This window comes from Pundamilia nyererei, unplaced genomic scaffold (assembly GCF_000239375.1).
Source record: "Pundamilia nyererei isolate P.nyererei 1_Seehausen unplaced genomic scaffold, PunNye1.0 scaffold00012, whole genome shotgun sequence".
NCBI classification, from domain to species: Eukaryota; Metazoa; Chordata; class Actinopteri; order Cichliformes; family Cichlidae; genus Pundamilia; species Pundamilia nyererei.
Window position 1 is genome coordinate 6,139,345 of NW_005187413.1, and position 6,533 is coordinate 6,145,877.

The following is a 6,533-nucleotide window of genomic DNA, read 5'->3' on the forward strand; positions in this document are numbered from 1 at the left end:
GTGTGTGTGTGTGTGTGTGTGTGTGTGTGTGTGTGTGTGTGTGTGTGTGTGTGTGTGTACACATATTTTACAAATATTACATTCCCAAATCATGATAGCGCCAAGACAAGCCAAGTTGTTTTGCATTATTTATAGATCAGCTGAATAAATGGCAACAAATTATATGTTTCAGGCTGCTAGGAAGAAAGTGGCAAAGTTACAACTTAAAAAGTGGCTCTTTGGTAAGTTGTCTGTTATGTGTCAGACACAACACTGGTGCATCCCTTTAGTTAGGTTCTGTGTTGATGCTTGAATGATTCATGGTGGCTTACAAAGAAAAGAATTCTCCTGAAAATAGTCAGGTACTAGGAGTGGACTGAAAATGAGAGATAAAGCAGCCAATGTTCAAAGAAAACAATTCCTCAACACTTTTTATAAAAATGACAAGAAAAGTCTGTTTCCCTGGAAGCAAAAATATACAGAAATGATGGGCGACACAAGACTTTTGCACAATACTGTACAGTATCTTCAACAACAGAGTATCTTCAACAAGTTTCGCTGAAATTCAAAATTTGATTTCTTACTTAAGAATTGTGAGCATGCTCGGATAAACTTACAAGCATGGTAAGTATTTTTAATGCTGGTGATGGCAAACGTCAGCATGCTTGTGTCTTTAGCAAATATTAATGATTGAAAGATACTTAATTCAGTTTAATTTTATTTATATAGCAACAAATCACAACAACAGTTGTCTCAACGCGTATGATCCCCTATGAATAAGCGATACAGTAGATATCTAACTATTTTTCACAGTCCCGAGGCAGACATGAATTTAACAAGTTTACCCCCTGGCAATCGGATACAATCGGGTACACTCAGATACAATTTTTCTCACCCAAAAAGTAGCTTTTCTTGGTCTGTGTCTGTAGCTGTAGTCTAAGCTGGCACAGCTCAGGATGTGATAGCAAATCTGCCACATTTTCTATGATTCAAAATTTGATTGAGAGTACTACTCTTGTCAGTGAGATCTATTTAGGTTGACTATGGCAGACGATGTTAGAGCGAGGAAACGTCTCAACTCGAATACTTCCATACTGTCATTGCTCTGGCTGCACAAGTCCTTTCACACAGACAAGCATAGTTACATAAGAGCAGTCATATGGTGTACTCATAGCAGTCAAGATTCTGTGTGGAAGGATTCGCATCAACTCCAGATATCTCTTTAATATGTCGTGACAATGACCAGAAAAAGTTTTGCTAAGAAGGTGCCCTGTATATACAGCCTTTATGTGGGGTCGAGGAGAGTTTTCACTGCAATATGAAAACTCATTCACATGAGTGATGAGTAAACACTGGAGCTTGGTACACAGATTTAAAAAGTACATAAGTATGTGGCGAAAACATTTGTCTCTCTGATTTCCAGGTGGTTTTAAAATTTTTCCATTTTACAGGTATGCAGGCCTCAGCTGATGAAACATGAACATCTCTCCCTCCTTTTTTCCTCCCTCTGCTTCCGTTCCCTCCCAAATCCCCTCTCATTGTACTCTTGAAATGGTGCGTTGCCGGAGAGACTGCTGCTCTGGTTCTTTATATAACTGCGAAGACAGCTGAGAGTGTACATTGCATCAGTACAGTACCACTCATGGTGGGAGGACTGTGCTCGCCTAAGTAGTGTAGCAGCAGCAGCAGCAGTCATAGCAGGTATTTACTGCAATTATTTGAGCCCATTAAAGGAACCAGCGATAGAGGTGCTTTCATAAAAGTCTCAAGACCTGAACTCCTCAGTTTGTCACTGTGATGACCGTAGCAGACATAATTTATTTGTGAGTGTCTCAGCTCTGTTAGTCGAGCACAGAAGAGTCCCATTAAAAGATGGAAGCAGGGCCATTATTAAAATAGGTCTGCGCTGCGATCAGGAGAGTGTAACAACAGAGTATCACATTGGGAACATTCAAATTTTATATTAAATTTGGGCCTTTTTTATATATTCATTGAAAATGATAGAGACACTGTGATGCTTAATAATGAATACGAAAGTAGGAGTTGAGACGCCTCACACAGGCATGTCACATGACACTTTGAGTTGCTTAGGGCATTCTTGTCCGGGGCATGTTGGCACCTGCAGGAGAGAACGTTTGGAAATGGAAAATCTTTCTGCTGTGACCCTTTACTCACTTTTACTCATCATGTCTGGCGAACACCTGGTGATAATCATCTGCATTCCTGAAGTCGTAAATGATGGCTGATGCAGTGTCACTTTCAGCAGGGGTATTTGTGTTAACTTTTTGTTTTTTAAGGCCTGTACCACTTTTGGACTCATAGTAGGAAGCTTGAAAGTCTGCATAATCCCCATTGCCGGGATTCTTTAATGTTCACAAACGCTAAGGTTGTGAAGGTCTGCTTTACTCGTTTCTTTTTAACTCAAACCACCAGAAGTTTTATTTTTATTCTCAGTCTCGCAGTCAACACAGACTTAAGCAACATCACTTGAGGTAATTCATCAGATTTTACGCTGTTCCCTCACGAGCCACAAAAGCCTATGTAACTATTTTCATATGTGGTAGTACTCCCTGAAACCTGTAAAATGGCTGTTATTGTGTTAAATCTGTGTACTGACTTTGACTGTATTGCCATATTTGAAATCCAAGACTACCACGGCTTGGCTGTGTGCTGTGTTTCTTCTGTTTGTTTGTTTTTACATCATTTCAACTATTATTGGTTGCTAGCTTGCCAGGCTAATACAGTGTTGGTGTTAGATAAAAAATGTTTGACTTTGTTACTGTGACATCAACTCTTGGTTTGTAGATAACTGTTTAAAAGGATTGATTTCAGCCTTATACGACCATTCTGGGGGAGGAGAGGTTGAGCTAAAAGTGGCCACATTTGGATTAGAGGGTGGACAGCTAAGGTACCTAGCTAAAGTGGCTAACAAAGGGAATCTGTATGTTGGTGTTTTTAATACATGAACTTCAGACAACTGCAGACCACCTTGCTGGAGACTCAGATGGGAATATTTTTCAAAATGTTCCTTTCTCCCATATAGCAGAGTTACGATCTGCTTTAAACACGTTTACTCCTGAAAATGTGCTGCTGCATGGTTTAGCTGAGGGAGATGCCTGGATAAAGTATGCTTGAGCCAGCTAGCACACCTCACACTCACGCACTAGCAGCAGCGAGTGCATCAGATGTTATAAGTTGAACTGTTTGTGCAATTCCACATCATCTGACGTTTTACTAGTAAGCTGGCAGGTTAAAGGGCAGCAAACGTTCAATATGCGTTTTAGATTTGCCTTCTTGAAAGTTTAGAAAATGCTTCAAACAGCAGCAACATCGTAGATAATGTAGGTCGAAATTATCTAATTTAAATTACCTGAGGTGATGATGACGGTCACATGGGTGGCTGTGGCTCAAAAGGCAGAATGGGGCATCAACTATCGTCTAAAATCTTTGGACACGATATATAACAGTGGGTGGGTCATGGGGGTATTAAAAACCTCTCTTTCACTCAAAGCAGACACACCTTTAACCACAAATAACTTTTAACCCAAATAAAGCTTTAAATACATGAGCAACATTAAAAAGCACATAGTTGTTGTGTAGTAGAGAACTAAGACTAAAACATTTCTTGTACAAGGCTGTAAACACAACACTTCGACTGTACTTGAGCACTCAAAGCACTTTATAACACCCACCCACCCACCCACTGCACTTTTTTCTATCTAACAATCACACACTTTTTCACTCCAGTGAACATATTGGAGAGCAAATGAGGTGGATTAGCTTTACAAAGCCAGAAACTGAACCGTCAAACTCTCGATTAGTAGATGACCTGCTTTGCCTCCTGTGCTACAGCCTCCACTAGTTCAGAGCTTTTAATGCAGGAAAGGAAGTTTTGACACTTCCACACTGGCTTCACTTTAAAGTTGCTGACTGTGGGTGTGAATGATTGGAACAATCATTTATTGATTTATTTATTTGCAGAAAATATTGAAACTGTAACCTGATCTGCACCAGAGGATTTTAGTTATAAAATATGAACTCATCAGAGACAAAACCTACCTGTTTGTTTAAATGTGTATATTTGGAAGTCATTCTGAAGTGCCTTCATTGTGAGCCATGTGAACATGTTTTCAACTCACGGGAGTGCTTCAGTAGAAAGGATAGGACAGGAAACGGCACCGAGCTGCTGATTAATTCCTTTAACCGTTCAAGTTTATGATAAACTCTCAGCTTTAATTACTTCAAATCAGAGTGGGGAATATTTCCTGTTACTCAGACTATCCTGGTGATCATGTTCATGCAGGAAACCCTGTCATGGCGTTGCCAGGAAACCAGAGGGTAATCAGTCAGCAGTGTCGATCATTCGCTCCATTCTCTTCAAACATGGGCCTTCATTTCCGTTATTTCACTTCCCTCTGTCACTGTAATATCCTGTCTGAATTACCATGAGGTGAATGGCTCACTTTGTCATTTTTTTCAGTGATTTCCACTGCCGTTAAAGAGCTACAGTGGAAGGAGGAAGGCGAAGCGAAGACTGTGCTAGAGGAGACAGGGAGGAAAAAGAGGAAGATATTTATAGCCGGCTCAGCTCGACTCACAGCGCTGTCTTGGAGAAGCACTTTTATTGACCAACCCTTCTTCTCGCTTCCTTTTTCTCTGTCCTGCTTTCGTGTGCGCATGTGCCATTATTATATGCTGATTGAGAAGAGAAGAAAGGTTATGTGGGATCATGTGCATACACAGCTGATAAAGCAATGTAGACTCTTTCTGCTTGTGGTATACAGGATTATTATGGGGACTAATATTATCTAGTATTTTAAAAAGCCACATAAAACACAAGAAAAACAGAAATATTGATGAGTACAATAGGCAATGTTCCTATTTACAGATATGTGGTATCTCACTCTAGACCAGCGGGAGTCAAACATAAGGCCTGGGAGCCAGAACTGGCCTACCCAAGACTATAATCCAGCCCAACGGAAAGCTATAGAAAATGTGAAGGAGTGCACAGTTTGTGAATTCTTAACTGCATGTAACTGTACTGTTTCATAGGTTTCATAGCTTTTCCTGTTAATAAAGACTCCCCACCCCCATTGCCCTTCATACTACATATAAGAATATAACTAACAGATAAAGAAAATCAAATGACCAGAAAGTTACTGTTTTTCAGATACTAACAAGTCCATGGTAAAAAAAAACAAAAAAACAACCCTAAAAAACATTTAAGATCAACGTGGGCTGTATGTGGCCGATTGTGTAAAATGAGTTTGACATCCCTTCTCTAGACACTGTTCAAGTGGTTGAAGTGGCTTCAGTGTTTCTCGTCTTTCTTGTTAAACGCAGACACATTTCATTTTTACAGCACATAAAACACACAGCGGTGTTTGGAAAAGGAAGTGGCAGAGTTTCAGTTAAGCAACTGGATACGCAGCTTCTGGAAACCTCCAAAACCACCACAAAGAAACAACAAGAACAACACAAACCTGTTTGTGTGTGTACGTGTGTGTCTGCGTAATTGTGGAAGAAGATGAGGGGAAGTCTTATGCAAAGCAAAACTAAAAACAACAAACAGAAAAACAACAAACAGTTGCTGCGGTCTCGTTTTAAATCAAACATCTTGATTCAGACGAATGTGAGTAGCATTTGTCATCCCAAAAGTGAAAACTGGTTGTAGTGATTGGGAAGTTTTTTAACACTTGCTCTGCCAGAGTGCTGTTTCGAAGCTCACTAATGAATCCCTAATCATTCAAGACAAATTGTTTTTAACACTAATGCACGATTAAAAACACTAACTGTTGAAATATTTCATAACTGGCGGTTTATAGCTGTTAAAAAATGAAAAAGCAAACAAAAAACCTTTGGTTTAAAACTCATTCATCTTGAATTCTTCGAACAGTGCTGACCTTTTAACATGAATCTTTTCCTGTTCCCTAAATTGGAAGTATTAACCACTTTTGCCTACAAAGCACAATAACATTTATTGCTTGTCACCTTTTGTGAACCAGTCATCACCCCTTGGTCATCCGACTCGACCTCAAAATCCTTAAACCCTTACTCTGTCTGTTATCACGACAAGTTGATAAAGGTCATTCCCATGTTTTGCGTTATAAAAAAAGGAAAAATTCTTGGTTCAACTGCTTTTACTTACTTTAAATATTAGATTTTACTGAGCTATTTTAGTTTAGTTAATTTGTTACAGGTTGCTTTAACACAGGAATTTTGCTAATTCTGGGATAAACAAACTATTTATATGTTATTCTTTGACTATTTATCAATCCATCATGAAAAACGTCAGAAAACTTTTTGTCTTTTTCATGATGAATATAGGCTTAATATCAGTTTCAAATGATTTTCTGATTAATTTAATTTGTGTAATTTAGATACTGAACCTTTAAAATGTAAACATTAGGTTCAGTCTCTATAAATTACATATAGTTTATATGTAATATATGTATTTTGTTGTACAGTTATTTTATTTTTAACTTTAATTTTTATATTTTATTTTATTCTTTCCTAGTTAAATTTACCCTTTATTTTAATTTTCATATTTATTT